Below are 15,877 nucleotides of genomic sequence, written 5' to 3'. Positions count from 1 at the left end.
TCTTATATCCAATAAAAGATTTCCTATGCAGTTTTTACAAAGCCCCCTGTTTAAAATGAGTCTAGCAAGAAATGCAGTTAATGCATTGTTTTCTAATAATTTGACAATGATTTTCGTTATTATTACTGTATGAACAAGAGAGATTTAAAATAAGACACTGAAATCTGAACTGTTTCATTTGATAATTTTGCTGTAAAATGTCAATGCCCCCCCCCCAGCACTAGCCCAACTCAGGCCCTCTGCCCATCCACCCCTTCACGTCCTTTTCCTCCAGCGCGGTGCCCGCTTTCCCTTCTGAGCTTCCTCCTGGCGCTTCCTCTCTGCCTCTTCTGCCTTCTTCTTTTCTTCCTTGGCCTCCTTGTATCGCCACTTGGGGATCTGCAGGTGGGTGCTGTCCTTGGCGCTGCCCTTGCGGCCTATGCGCTCTGGCTGGAAGTGGGTGCAGGCGCCTTGCTGATGCGGACCCTGGGGACCACCACACCCGGCCGCACACTGCTCTGGTGCAGGAGCTGCAGGGGAAGGAGGCTGGCCTTCCACCACGCAGAGGCTGACCCCTGGGCCGCTGGAAGGTAGGGAGATGGGGGACTGAGTCTCGGAGCCTCCTCTCCGGAGCCCCCACCACCTCAGAAATCCGAAATTGCTGTTCAGCACCTTCTGCCTCGTCCCTCTCTTGGGCAAGGGTGTCCTGGTCCCCCTTAGCTGCCAGGATTTCCTGCACTGACAGTCGCCATTTTCCAACACAGGGAGCGTCCTCCGGACACACAGTTTGGCAGACGATGGCCACAGCAGGACTATAAAGGCTTGTGGTCATCCTGACCATATGGTCAAGGACGCCCCCATCCTCCAGGCCCCGGCCTGAGTGCGAGGTCAGCGTGGACCTCACGAATTCAGCGAGCCTCTGCAAGCAGTTTTTGGAGGCTGCAAGCTAAGAATTCAGTGAGCCGCTGCAAGCAGTTTTTGGAGGCTGCAGGCTTCAGAACCGCCTACGGGGACAGCGGCACCTCTAGCCTGTACTTCTCCCCAAACTGTTCAGGGCAGGGTCGTTCCAGCAGCCTCTGCATGTCACTCCTGGGGTGACATCCCGTGGGTGGCTGCCCAGGGCGTGTACATCTGCCCCTGAAAAACAAGAAGCACAAATGGTGGCTGCAGCAGCAATTCAAAGAATGGAACAAAGGTTAAATTTCCAAAACCGAATAACAAACTCTATCCTGGAGCCACTGCCACCTGCATGTGACAGTCATCTACTGCATTTACCTCTGCAACAAGAAAAGGTTTCTCATGCATCATTTGATGTTTTTGTCTTTTCTAAATAAAAATTTGTCTGAATCTATATCATGATTTTTTTTCTTTTTAAGAAATAAAATTCCAGCTGGGTGCAGTGGCTCACTCCTGTAATCTCAGCAACTTGGGAGGTTGAGGCAGGAGGATTGATTGCAAGTTCAAAGCCAGCCTCAGTAATAGCAAGGCACCAAGCAAGTCAGTGAGCCCCTGTCTCTAAATAAAATACAAAATAAGGCTGGGGATGTGGCTCAGTGGTTGAGTGCCTCTGAGTTCAATCCCTGGTACCCAAAAGAAAGAAAGAAGATTCCATAGCTCTCTGCCAATGGATACATGTCTAGACAACAAAAATGTCTTGAGATCAGTTGATGATGCAGCTGGAGTGCTCAAAATGCTAATGGTAACAATCACTTGCAAGGCACTCAGTACAATCTCTTCTGTCCTATCACTTGGAGGGCTGCTGTGGGTCCTCTTTTGTGGGAAATGGTGGTCCTTCACCTCTCCCACTGGGTAGTTAACTGGCTGGGGTACTGCAGCCCATATTCCTATAGACCAGACAGTGGGCTATTCCAAAACAGAGGCCATATTTTATGCATTTTTTCTTCTGCAACACATCTAATCCTGGCAGGTGGGAGGCATGCCTATAACAAAGGATCATTACAGAATGAATGATGGTCACAGTGGCTGGGGGCCTGCCTGGGCTGCAAAGCTGGCAAGCTCTAGGAAGTAGAGAGCTCCAGGGAGCACCTTGGGTCCCCTGCACTCAGCTCTGTGTGCTAACAACCACCCAGCAGGGCAGTTGTGATGGTCAGTATTCTGGGTCAGCTTGGCTACACTAGAACACCCAGTGCTTTAATCACACACTAATCTAGGTGTGGCCTGAAGGGATCTTGTAGCTTTGGCTAACACCTTCTAATCAGTTAACTTTAAGTCAAGGAGATCAACCCCAAAGAAATGTCTAGGCCTCATCCAATCATTGCCTGCCTTAAGAACAAAGACTCAAATTTCCTAGAGAAGAAAAAGTTCTTGTTGCATTCATATATGAATATGCAACAGCAAATCCTATCATTATATATAATTATAATACACCATACTACAGTGATGCAGCCACATCAATGTTTATAGCAGCTCAATTCACAATAGCTTATCTGTGGAACCCACCTAGATGCACATCAGTAGATGGGTGGATAAAGAGACTGGTATGCATACACAATGAACTATTTCTCAGCATTAAAAAGAATAAAATTATGGCATTTGCACGTAAATGGATAGAGCTGGAGAATATCATGCTATGTAAAGTAAGTCATTCCCATAAAACTAAAGGCAGAACGTTCTCAGATTAGTGGGTGCTGATTCATAATGGTGGGGGTGGGAGGGCAAGGGAAGAATGGAGAAACTTTGGATTAGGCAAAGAGGAGGGTGGGGGAGGGTAGGGGGCATGGGGCAGGAAAGATGGTGGAATGAGAGAGACATCATTACCTTAGATACATGTATAATGGCATGAATGGTACAACTCTGCATCATGTACAACCAAAGAATTGAAAAGTTATGCTCCATTGTGTACAATGAATTGAAATATATTTCTGCTGTCATGTATAACTAAGTAGAATAAATAAAACATCAAAATATAATGCACCAACAAAAAACATGGAATAAAAGGAAAAGTTCTGCCTCTAGATTTCAGTATTAACTCCTACCTGTGGGCCTAGCCTACAAATTTTAGACTTACCAACCCCCACAACGGCATGAGCCAATTCCTTAAAATAAATCTCTTAATTTATGCAAACTATCAGTTCTTATTGTCTAGAAAATCTTTAATGATGTATCCCCAACGTCTACCTGAATGTCTCTCCATTATACCCACTACCCCCCCCCCACATACAAACATTCCAACATTAAACTCCAAATCATCCTGGTGAAATATGCATAAATTTCAACTTGGCAATGTAGAAATTATTACAACATTGCTGTTAATCTTGGCCCAAACTCAGCCCCACATACAGTTAGAAATCATTCAGGATTTCAAGTCCCATTAGTCATATCTCTACTGGCAAAGCAATGTGAAAAACTAGGGCAATTATCTAGTCTGTGAGCTCCCTGGAGACAGGCCTGGCAGAGGCAGCTTCATTTATATCCCACACAGACCCAGGTGTTGACATGCGGTGGCTGATCAATATGTGCTGAGCTGAGAGGCGGCGGGGGGGGGGGGCGCTGCCACTTCCTGCCCTGCCAGCCCCAGTGGCCTCATAGCCAGGTAGACCTGGCTCACATGAGCTCACCTGCTAATAGTCTTAATTCTGTGACACATTAAAGAATAGCCATCTTACAAGAGTGGTAATTATTTGGAACCAGAAATCAGGAGAACTCATTAGTTAGAGTACAATTTATAAACTGACTAAAATGAAAAGGGGGCAGTAAAAAATGTCAATGCAGAAAATAGATGACACATTAAACCTTAATTAATTGCATGTCACTTAAAAAAGAAAATAAAACTGCAAAATTAAAATCTTCATAAACACTGTGTGAAAGAGACATTTTTCAAATGCTAATGCTGTTGCCAAATGTCACCTTGGGGGGGGGCAGGCAATATCGTCCCTGACTCTGAACCGTTGGTCTAACCTAATGACAGAAGTCTGTTTCCCATTTGTCCGGCTGCCTGTATCCAAGCAACCTTGTGCTGGCCAGATCCCTATGGGGTATTCACCTCCTGAGAACAGGGACAAGTGTACTTGCTGCTGTTGCCACTGTCTCCTACCAGAGATCTGGTGACTCTCTTGGAATCAAGAGGTGAAAAAGCAAGAAGCTAAGGGAATTGATGAACAGGAGGAGAAAATCAGGTCCATGTTGTCTTCTCTGATCCAAGGTCAGCTTTGGACAGTGACCACCAGCCTTAAGACTCCTAGTGAGATATGAAGAAAAGACACCTGTCTAATCCACTCTCAAAGTCAGGACTTCTGCTACTGCAGTGCAAAACATCCCAAACTAGTGACAAAGGGGAAAAAATAATGTTCCCACCCTCTCAGTTCACTTTTCCCTGGGAGTCAGGCCAGGCTCCCGAGGACAGTAGGAGGTGGGCGCAGAAGTCACTTTCTTTTTTCTTCTCCACCAGCCCCCACCCTGATGGCATCCTTCCTAGGCAGCCCAGTCCAGACCACCCTCCTGTCACAGGAGGTGATACACCACAACGGTGGGCCAGCCCCTGCCAGCTTCCTGCTGGGCCACCTCTAGCCTGTGTCTGGGGCACTGGGTGTGTAATCAGTGCAGCAAGTCAGGATTGCAGGGTCATGGGGGAGAGCCTGCTGTACAGCCCAGTGGGACTAAGGAGCTACCTCCATGGCACAGCAAGTGGGAAAAGTGTACCCTGCCCCCATGAGGGGCCAGAATTGGAAGATAAATCCCCCAGTGTCCTTGTCCCTTGGGGTATCTCCCAGATGGATTCTGCTCATCTCTCAGAGGTCCCAGCAGGGCTGAGTCTCAGTCACCCACCAGCAACTGCTCAGGAGCCCGAGGTCATTGGATTAGCATTGTCTCTTCCCAACTCCCTCCCCACACCCACATCCTGCCAGGCTGCTTCCCAAAAGCAACCTTTGAAAAAATCTATTTGTCCTCAAGTCCTTGTCTCAGGGTTTGTTTGGGGGATGAAGGGGTGTGGTATGAATTTCCTGAGTTAATTTTTCTCTAATAACGTGAAACAACTCCAGTGTGGCAAATTCTCAGTTCACAAAAAAATCCCCATTTTCCTCATAAACAGAAAGCAATATAAGTCCCTGGTTTACCAGAAGTCTAGTCAGGGCTTGCCGGAGATGGGCAGGACCGTGGAGCAAGAACACGGTGTCTTTTCTGGCTCTTCATCTTCCTTTTAATCTATGTGCTCTCTGGAATCATGCAAGATGCAGGCCTTTGTTTGTTTCTCCTCCCAAGGCATCAGCCTTATTTTATACCGCACTTCAGTATAAACAGGGGCTCTCAAAAGCAACCTGGAACCTAGCAATCTCCATAAAAAAATCCTGTCCTCCATGCAGCTTCTCAGATCCAACCGATTTAAATAGACTTGTCACTCTGGGACGTTAATATTCCACTGAATCAACATGGTCCTGCTGCCTCCCTTGGGATTGTCATCAGCACAGATGACAGTATTAGGAAGCCAAACCCAAAGACCCATTGAATCAGGTTTCCAGAATCTGGTTATGTTTTTTATTTAAATTAAAATTTCTGATACTTCTAACATTCTTTTGTTCTACTGAACAATGCAGACCCAACCTGATCTGTACCTGTACATTACAGATGGTGAGAAAATCTAAAAAGTTGAGGGTTTCATCCAATTTGATCATTCATCATTTATAAGCTGAAATGTTTGCTATTGAAAATAAACTGCAACTCAGAAACTAAGGTGCAGAAAAACATTCAGGAAACAAAGATCACCTTATCTGAAGAACTTAGAAATGCATGTTTTTATATGTAGTAAGGGTTGCACACTTTACTTTTCAAATTATCACAGGATGACCGTTTTGCAGTTAATTCCTGGGTAACCTTCCTAAGCTATACATAGACTCACTCCATGTTGAAGGGTCTGTCAATCTAAAAGAAATTCTCAGGCTGTTGGGAACTTTCAATGCTTTATGTTCTCCTGATATGGATATGTTTAAATGGAAATAAGAGACATAAAAATAGTTGACAATTGTAATCTAACTTAGTAGTGACAATAGCAAATGACCACTCCCAACTAAAGCCTAAGGGGGCAGCTTGAATGCTCCCTGGAAAAGGTCTCATCTTTATTTTAGACAGCATAGAACTAGCTGGGAGGGAGAAACATATCTAAGAACAAAAAGATCTTCTCTTTTTTCATCCTTTCTCACTTATTAGCTATATCAGTAGTCCCTGTCCCCACAAACCCACACCCCACAGAGGATGTTTGGCAGTGCCTGGGACATTTCTGGCTGTCATGACTGGGGATCCTTCAGCCATCTAGAGGGTAGAGGCTAGGGACATCACTGAACAACCTACAGTTGTCAGAACCTCCCCCCACCTCCACAACATGAACTTATCTGGCCCCAAATCTCAAAATCAAGCCAAGGTTAAGAAACCCCTGAGTTACATGCTTGCTTACTACCCTAGTAAATTAAAGATCTCATCACACAATATTTTTCAAAGAGAAAAATATGCCTTGTTCTTTTATTCACTTAATGAATAACTACAGAATACATAAACTCTCTAATAATGGTAACAATAAAATCCTAAGCGACATGCCCTGATGGCAGCCATCTAAGGTGGCCCTGGCAGGAAAGAGCTCCCTCCCTCAGTGCCATCATGGCTTCCATCCCAGAGAAGAGGAAACCACGGTCCAGAAAGGCAAGAGACTGCCTTCAAAACCTCCATCCTTGTTCTTTGAGTTCATTTGTCCTATAGCATCCTGTAAGACACAGAGTTTAAAGCAGGAAGAAAAAAATTAAAAGTTGTAAATCCCCAAATCCCAGATGGATCAGAGAAAAACAGGCTTACACAATGCCGAGTCATAAACAATATGTGAAGACAAACTGTCACAGGCCAGAGGCAACTGGGAATACATGACAACTAAACGGGGAGCCAGCTGGGGTCCTGGGACAGAGAAGGAGCTTTAAAGGAGGAGACAGGATCTGGAAGAGCCCTGATGGCATTCCCAGGAGAACCACCATCTGAATGTTGCCCCTCCCAGACTTCATATGTGTGGCACTCCATACCCAAGGGGATGGTATAAAGAGGTGGGGGCTTTAGGAGGTGCTTGGTCACAGGATGGGCCTCGGGAATGGGATTGGTGCCCTCATGCAAGAGGCCAGAGGGTGCCCGCAGCCCTTCCAACAGGGAGGACATGACAAGGGGGAACAGACCCCCACTGGACATCAATCTGCTGGTACTTTGATCTTGGCTTCCCTGACTCTGAACTGTGAGCAATAAACATATTGTTTATAAATCATCCTGTCTGGTATTTTGCTATAGAAGTAAGAATGGACTAAGAGAGGGAAAATGTCAGCTCTTCAGGAACTTGTACCACTAAGCGGAATTGGCTGACCCCAGTGCACAGCCAAAAATAAAGATAAATTAAGGCAGCAAATGAATATGAACAACAGCTATTTGATATTGAGTGCATTACATGTACTTAGACACATCTTCTCGCTTAATTCTCAAAATAACCAGGTGAGGTGGCACTAAAGACTATCCCTGACCCCAGTTTTAAGTCAGGAAAAGAATTAGCGGTTCATCAGAAAGAAGTTGGTTTAGTAGCTCATTAAAACTGCATAGCCCTTGAGAGTTTATAAGGTAAACTATTTTATCCCCACGCAAGAGGGACAGAAAGAGGTCATTACCCCCATTTTGCAGATGGGGACTGGTGAGTGTCTTCTCCAGGCTGATAAGGACCTAAGGGACAAAGGGGGCTGCCCTGTTGATCCCAAGCAGAAGCCTGTAACTTTCCACTGACTCTGGAAACTGCCACACAACACATCATCCTGAAGCTCCAACTGCCAGCAAGCAGGAGGCAGCCTGGCCCCTACCACCCCCTCCTGTGCTCACTCCAACAGCACGTCAGACCACCCCTTCCTGTGCCCACTTCAGCAGCGCATTGGACCACCCTCTCCTGTGCCCACTCCAACAGCTATCGGCCCATCCAGGGCCAAGACCAGAATGCACATTCTGAAGAGCAGATGTGCACAGGGTTGGGAGCTGATGTATGAGGTGGAGGAAGCCAAGGGCAAGGGAAGGTGTCACTCCTCCCAGAGCTCAGCACTCACCTGCCAGCAGCTGGCTGTGACCCCCTCCACCAACCTGAAGACTGTCATCACCTCAACAAAGACCCAATTCTTTGAGGCATCTGCCAGGCTGTTTCCATGTGGATGATTCGTCTCTTTAAGGAATGTTCTTTAAAGGAGTCAGTTATTTCCAGGGCCCACAGGTGCGAGGGACAAGAGGCACGTGCCTGCGAGCATCAGGGCTCTGACGCACTCCATCCAGCCCTGCATAGCTGCTTTCATCAGGGTAGTGAAGCCAAACACATTCCTCCTTTCAAGGTCAAGACCAGGGAAATAGTTCAACAGGTAGTTGGTGATGGTGGAGTGCCCTGAAAGAGAACGCTACATGTGTGGGTCTCACTCACACAAGGCCTCCAGAGGGACCGGAGTGTGTCGGGAGGTGGTACAAGAGGAAGCAAGGCCCCGGGCAGCTTCCTGCTCTGCAGGTTTTCCTCTCTGACCCCCAGACAATCCTTCCGGAGGAAGCAGGAGGAGGTAGAGGCCACTGTCCGGGCCACATGGATGTCTCAGGTTCACTCAGGGCCCTTCAGCCACCCACCTGAGTGGTGCATGGTCCCACTATACTGCAGAGGAGGCTGGGCAGAGTCAGTAGTGTCATCACAGGCAGGCGCTGGCAGCTACCAGCTGGAGCTGCCGGGGCAATAGAAGCTAAGCCAGGAATGAGCCTCCGAAGCATTTCCAAGTGTTCCGGTGCTTCAGGAGGAAAAGCTCATCATCATAGCAAAGAGATAACACCAGCTCACACTCACACCTCAGCTACCACTCAGAAGAGAGTGTCTGTCCCTCCCTTCCTTCCTCCTCACCCCCCACTCACACATGATCACAAGGAGCCTGCCTCAGCCACAACCCTGAGCAGCTGAGAATCTTCAGGAAACTCATTATGGAGTATAGATTTCTCCCCTTTCTCATCTTGCTCTTTCAAAAAAAAAAAAAAAAAAAACGGATCCAATTTTCTGCTTATTGCCAGAGATACTCTCAAAAAGCCCAAGGTGCTCTCAGTCGGGGTGAATAAGGAGACCATTGTGCAAAAGGCAATAGTTTAAGCATCCACCCCAGGAAAAACCTGTCTCAAGTAGAGCTTCCTGAGCCACAAGGTGGCCCCTGAGTCTGCCACCCAAGCCCAAGGATAGCCCACCCCCTCAGTCTTTCTGTGCTGGACTCCCTCAACCACACACACACCCCAACCACATACACACCTCAATTCCCTATAGCATCCTGGCAATGGGTTGGATCACTGGGATACAGCTGTCCTGGGCACTGAAGGATGGCTACCAGCACCTGGTCTTGAATCACGAAGTGCCAGCAGCAATGAACCCCCAACTCCTGCCCCCAAATATGGGAACAAAATATGAGCCCAGACATTGCCACCTGTCCCCTGGTAGGGTGGGAACGAGAAGGTGTAAAATCACCTGGGTTGAGAACTACTGACCTAAAGGACCCTTTCTCACTGTCCCAGGACCAACCACACCAAGTGGGAAACAGGTCCTTTCCCAGCGCCTTTGTCCCTGGCCCTGGCTAGCCACCCCCCTCAGCTGTCTGCCACATCCTGGCCCCTGCAGGTGATGGTGAGCATTCCCTTGGGAATGTGAGCACTCTCCACAAGTCCCTCTTGCAGAGCCCCAGGGAAGTGCTGGGTGTGCAGCCACATTTGTCTTTACATACCAACAGTCAGCCGTCTGCAGCCTCCCAGGTCACTCCAAGCCTGTTATGCCCAGCTCCACGTCAGGGCCATAAGCTTGGACCTCATGGACATTTCCCTGCACTCCTCTGGTTAACTCATCATCTCCCACACCCCAAGGAATCCCTCAGCCTTGGAGGAGCCAGGACCCCAGGGTTATACTCTCCAATTTCAGGACAGAGGCCTCCAATGGATGGCACTGTGTGTGAGGAAGAAGAGGCGAGGCCATTATTCTCCTGAGGTGGGCCAGAAATGAGATTCTGCCTTCATACTGAGAGGGCTGATTGAGCTGGAGGCTGCCAGCTTCCCCAAGAAACCCTGCTTCCCTGCGGTGTCCCAGGCCTCCCCGAGAACCCGGCTCCAGCTTCAGCATCACGAGAACAGAATACCAGACCCTGTGGATCCACTCAGTGGATCCTGTCTTCCTTGTGATAGCCACCCTGTCAACCACGGCACCCGGACTGGAGCCCAGAGCCTTCCTCTGTTGGACACAGACACACATCAAAAATGGAACATCTGAAACTCCTGGACATGATGAACACATATGCTGTGGGATGTTGGATGGGAATCTGGGACAGGAAAATCTGGGGAAATCTAAATAAAGAGTGGACTTTCGTTAATAACAACACATGGCCATAGGCTCAGTCCTTGGTCAACAGCGTTACACTAACACAGATCTGAGCAACAGAGGAATCTGGGTGCAAGATTCACAGGAATTCTTTGTATAATCTGCAGTTTTTCTCTAAGTCCAAAGTGTTCTAAAATCTAAAAATCTGTTTTTAAAAAGAAGAGAATGAGCTCAGAGCCATTCTAAAAGAGTGCAAGGCAGGTACAAGGATTCCCAGCCACTGCCTGGTGAGGATCCTATCCATCCCGTTCACCAGCACTATCCTGTGGCATGAGGTCACCAGGATGCTAGGGTAGGTGCACACAGGAGGCAGAGGATGATGGCAAGACTGGGAGGGCAGGAGGAGGGAGAGAAGTGGTTGATTCAGCGTGCTTCTAACCAAATGAGTGGACAGGCCAGAGCACAAGAGAAGGAGGAAAGCCACAGGCACTTCTGGTTCCACCCTGGCTTCAGGCTCTGGGTGCACGTAGCTGGCAATGGTGTCTCTACCCAAAGCATGTGAGGTAGTAGAAGTCCCAGAGAGTCAGGAGAGGGAGAGGGGCTCTCTCTTCCACTCCCTCTTTCTCTCATATTAATTCTGCTGTGATTTTCCTTTAATTGTCAGCACCTATTGCTACAACTTTTGGAATCATTAAGTGAATGATTATAGAATGGTGTTGGAGTAGGCCACCTCCTGGTTGGAGCAGAAGAGCCCCCCTTTGTAAAAGTGGAAGCTGTGAGCAGCTCCTCATTCCCTTCCTGGCTTTCACATTAACATCATAGAGTCTCTGTGTTCCTCTACCGACACCTCACTTGGGGTAGTGGAGACAGGCCACCTTGGGGAAGCAGAAGGGATTATTACACCTATATAAGTAAATCAGGGCAAAAGTCTGGCAGAGCCCTGCAGATGAGAAGCAGGGGTTGGGAAGAGGTGGTCCTCATGGATGCCCTGAGACCCACCCTCACACTCTTCAACACCCCAGACATGTGAGGCCAAGATGGGCCCTGTACCTGGGGTTCAGCCTTCTCCAGAGGTAACCCCAGGCAGAGGGTGGGCTGCCCCCTGCTCCCATGGCAGCCCCACCACACTTGACTGAGAATAAATCTGTAGTGCAAGTGTTAGATAGTAGAGAGCAATGAACAGGAATTTGTGGCTAGGTCACAGGTGTTCTTGTAATTACTTTAGTGTCTTCTTTAAACCACTTGCAAAATGGAAAAGAAAGCAAAGGGTGGCAGTTAATTTGTAGAAAATAAACCAAAGCAAAGGAACAAATGGAAAATATGTCAAAAGATAAGGATTAATGGGTTTATCTCTTGACAGAGTCCACTGAGGTTGATGTGAAGCTAGGAATTACGGCTGTAAGTGTCTCCATCTGTCTGGGAAGAAGATTCTTTTAGTAGCACAGGTGCACTAAGGTAACTCCTGACCAGCTGCTGACCCCCGTGCCCACATTAACATGGGGTCGACTTGTAGATGAAGTCCTGCTAAATAGGATGGCCACCATGATGGTTCAAGAGAGAACAAATTAAGGTCAAAAACTCCACCACCCAATGTAAAGGAGTTGAACACCTGATTGGAAAAGAGTACAGAGATGGTCTCCAGCTCTCTTGGTCAACATCAAACAGTAATAAATTGGGGACAGCATCGTCTCCTTTGTTATTATCTGCTCAGAGATGAGCCTCGCTTTGCTTTTACATTGCTTTCATCTCCCTTTCTCTTTACTATCACTTATAATAATAAAGTTCTCTTGCTTGGCTTTTGGTGTCTGGCTTTAAATTTTCTTTCATCGAAACACAGGAACAAAGGTTTGGAGTTTTATCTCCCTCACTGACACAGGGATGTCTGCAGAGTGGGAGCAGGACCCACCCTGTTGAGTGCTTCCTGCCATAGCCCAGGTCCTGGTGCTGGGCTGAGCCATTGCAGCCCTTCCTTCCCCCAGGACACAGGCCTCCTGGGACTCATGTCAGTGCTGAGCAAAGGCAGCCCAATTCAAGAGAAAGAAAATCTCCTGGTCAGTGTGAGGACGGTGATGTTCAAAGCCAAGTGGGGCAGATTCAGGGCAGGAAGGAAGAGGAGCAGGGGCTTGTAAGAAGGGCCTTTCAAGCGCAGAGCTCACAGCCCATGAAGCTGGCCTTATTCCTGGAACAAAAAAGGGCAGATCCCCTTCAGGGTGATGAGTTGAAAGGGCTCAACACTGAAGTAATCTTGCCTCCGCTCAAAGTTAATCAACAAAGGGACATGAAGGGAAGGGAGTGGGGATGAGAATAGGAAAGACAGTGGAATAAATCAGACATAACTCTCCTATGTTCATATATGAATATATAATCAGTGTAACTCCACATCATGTACAACCACAGTACAGAATCCTCATTAGAACAAGTTTTACTCCACATATTACAATATGTCAAAATACACTCTACTGTCATGTCTCTTTAAAAATAACAACAAAAAATTTCAGCAGCAAAACTTTTTAACTATCCTTCAAACAGAAGAGATTCATTGTCCAAAATATGCCAACACAAAAAACCCTTTGAAAGCTTTTCCCATTATCTTAAAATGCAAAGATTTTACCTTGTAATTTAAAGTAATCCATGACCTTATCCCTGCTTATCTTACAGTATCACTGCTGACTAAAACCATCCAAATCATTAAACCTTAGATTTGGTATGACAGGTAGGTGTTCAGGGAATAAGTTGCAGGGAGGAATATAAAATGTATGAGATAAAAACATTAAATGTGATGGGGGGTGACAGGTAAGAAAATGTTGCAGTAATTCAGTGACAAGCTAATTGGAAAAGGTTAAGTGTAGTAACTGGAGTTAATAATAATGGTTCACTGTTAAAAATATCATTTCACATGGGACAGATTTAGCATATAGGAATAGTAAAATAATGCTTTACAATTTTTTGACATGGGAAGCTGGTGTTACAAGGACATGTATGAGAAATCATCATCTTAATAAACTAGCAAGAGTACCTTATTGTATTTAGTAGCACTTCTATAATTACTTCTTTTGTCATCACAATTACTATTGTTAACCTACTAGATATCAGGTTCTATACTACCTGGTACACACTGTATACCAGGTTGCATGCCATTCACTTCTATATATGGTCTATAAGCCACAAAAGCCTCTATAAAGAAGTTATGGAAGTTTAAACTCACTTTACAGAAAGAAAGTATTTTACTGAAATTTTGCCCTATCTAGAAAGAATTGTGACCAGGAATCAAACCCACATTTTAAATTTCATAAAACTACAGAAAATATAAAACTAGAATACAGCAGTGTTGAAAGCTAAAGAGATAGGTTTTCAAGTAATAATAGGTGGTTAAGAAAATCATTTCAATGTCATTGAAATATATTGCTTTCATTCTGTTAATATTAAACTATATAGGGTCCACAAGATAAAGGGCTTACAAGTACAGTAAAAGGTGTTAAAACTCTATTGAAATATCAAATTATCTAATTTATACATATATATTCCCATACTTGAATTTCTTTTCTCCAACTATTTTAGCACCCTCTGCAATATGTGTTTCTGTGTCTGCAGCATTATTTTCTCTAATAATCTTATAAATTTTTACCCATGCCTAAATCAATTATTTTTTAAATATCTTGCTATATAGACTTACCTAAATTTGGGGCAAGTCAAGTAACTGTTAATCTGACGGAATAAAATTAAAAAGGAAAAAAAAAACTGAAAACAGAGAAGGTGGTATCTTCAGAATTGTATTCTACTGTGAACTAATTCCTTCTCTGAATTCTCTGACATTTCAGTATTAACCACTCCCACTTATATGACCAAAGTATCAGAAATCACATTTCCAGTTCTGGAGTTCCAATGAGTGGCAACCTTAGAGTAACAATATTAGGAGTATTTTACATAACTAAAAAGGTTTTATGCTTGATATATAATATATCAATAATTCTAAAAATAAATTTATAAACCTGTATACTCCCAATGAATATACAAGGAAACTGAAGGTTACATAAACAACCTACTTCCTCATAGGAAAAAAAACCTGGTAAAGGTAGAAGTTAGATTAAAATACTATTGTCTCTGACTTGAACTATAGCTCTAGGAAGAATTTACTGCAAAGTTTGCCTCTTGGCTACCCAAATATTAAAGACTAAATCCCTTATTTCAAGGAAGTACTGGGGGGATGAGTTTTAATGAGGTCTTATTGTAGTAAGAATACAAACTTATAAAGCTTAAAGGTATGCTTTCTCATAGAAGTGACATCTAGGCCACATCATTTAAAATTTTCTAGTAGCCACATTAAAATAATTAAAATGGGTAAAATTAATTTTAAAATATTTTGCCCAATCTAACAATAATATTATTTGAACATGCAATCAATATGAAATTTGAGATTTCACCTGCATCTAAATTCAGAATAGCCACAAATGCCTAGTGGATATTGGAAGAGACAGTGCAGAAAAGAAACAGTTACCTATACATGAAAAACTTGTTTTGGTACTGTGGATTGAACTCAGGAATGCTTAACCACTGAGCCATATCACCAGCAATTGTAAATTTTAATTTTGAGACAGGACCTCACTAAATTCCTGAGGATGGTCTTAAACTTGTGGACCTTCTTCCTCAGCCTTCATACTCTACCACCTTTCGCAGTAATCACTTAGTCATTGTATATAGCAGCACACAATAATCACTAATTTTTGGAACAAATTTTCAACTATAATTTTCTAGCCTACTTTAAATCAAAAGGTTTAGATAAAGAAAACTAAAGTTGTATACAATAGTGAATAAAAGTCATTGGAGAAATGAAATTATAGTATTTGACTGTTAAATAATCTACAAGTACAGAAAACACAGGTTTTCAATTTAATAAAATTATTAACAAGCAATTATCTATAATATACCAATATCGCTATTAACATATTGCAAAATCCTAATTTAACTCTTTTTGAAAGAATGTTCTGAAAGTTACACAATGAAAACACTTTCTTTAGGACATGGTCATCTATTCCACAAAACCATGTTTGTTTTTATGTTGTTTATGTGCTTGAAGTACCATGGGAAAATACCATATGTAATTTATAACAAATAGTTAGAAAAGATATCAAAGATGCCAATTATAGCCTATATTGAAGAGATCACTAACAAGTCCATGTAAAATATTAGTAAGTAGATTCACTATTCTCCATTCTGTACTATATACTTTATTATAAATAGTGGCAAGTAAGAATATATTGAATGTGTAAGGACAGGCAGAAGAAAAAACTGAGGGCAGGAAAAATTCCTAGGAAAATAAGAAATCACAAACTTGATTTTAAAAATATCATCATATCTCTGATTGTATATAAGGTATGTTGACACCAAATTCATGTCTTCATACATGTATTTTGTATAATGATGGGGTCAGAGTTATGAAAATTGGTGTTGTAAATGGATAATTATAATAGTAATGCATTCCACTATTGTCATGTATGTAAGAAATTTAAAAAAAATAAAAATAAAAATAGCATCACTTGTTTCCTGATGGCATAAAACGATAGTATTTAAAGA

General features: G+C 44.2%; 1 pseudogene; it reads right to left on the bottom strand.

The window, feature by feature from the left end:
- Positions 1-255: 255 nt before the first annotated feature.
- LOC144252539 (ankyrin repeat domain-containing protein 33B-like) lies at positions 256-8,282 on the bottom strand (annotated as a pseudogene).
- Between the last annotated feature and the right edge of the window lie 7,595 nt (positions 8,283-15,877).

Source organism: Urocitellus parryii, unplaced genomic scaffold (assembly GCF_045843805.1).
Source record: "Urocitellus parryii isolate mUroPar1 unplaced genomic scaffold, mUroPar1.hap1 Scaffold_45, whole genome shotgun sequence".
NCBI classification, from domain to species: domain Eukaryota; kingdom Metazoa; phylum Chordata; class Mammalia; order Rodentia; family Sciuridae; genus Urocitellus; species Urocitellus parryii.
The sequence above is the reverse complement of the archived record's forward strand: the minus strand, read 5'-3'. Positions and strand labels throughout refer to the sequence as shown.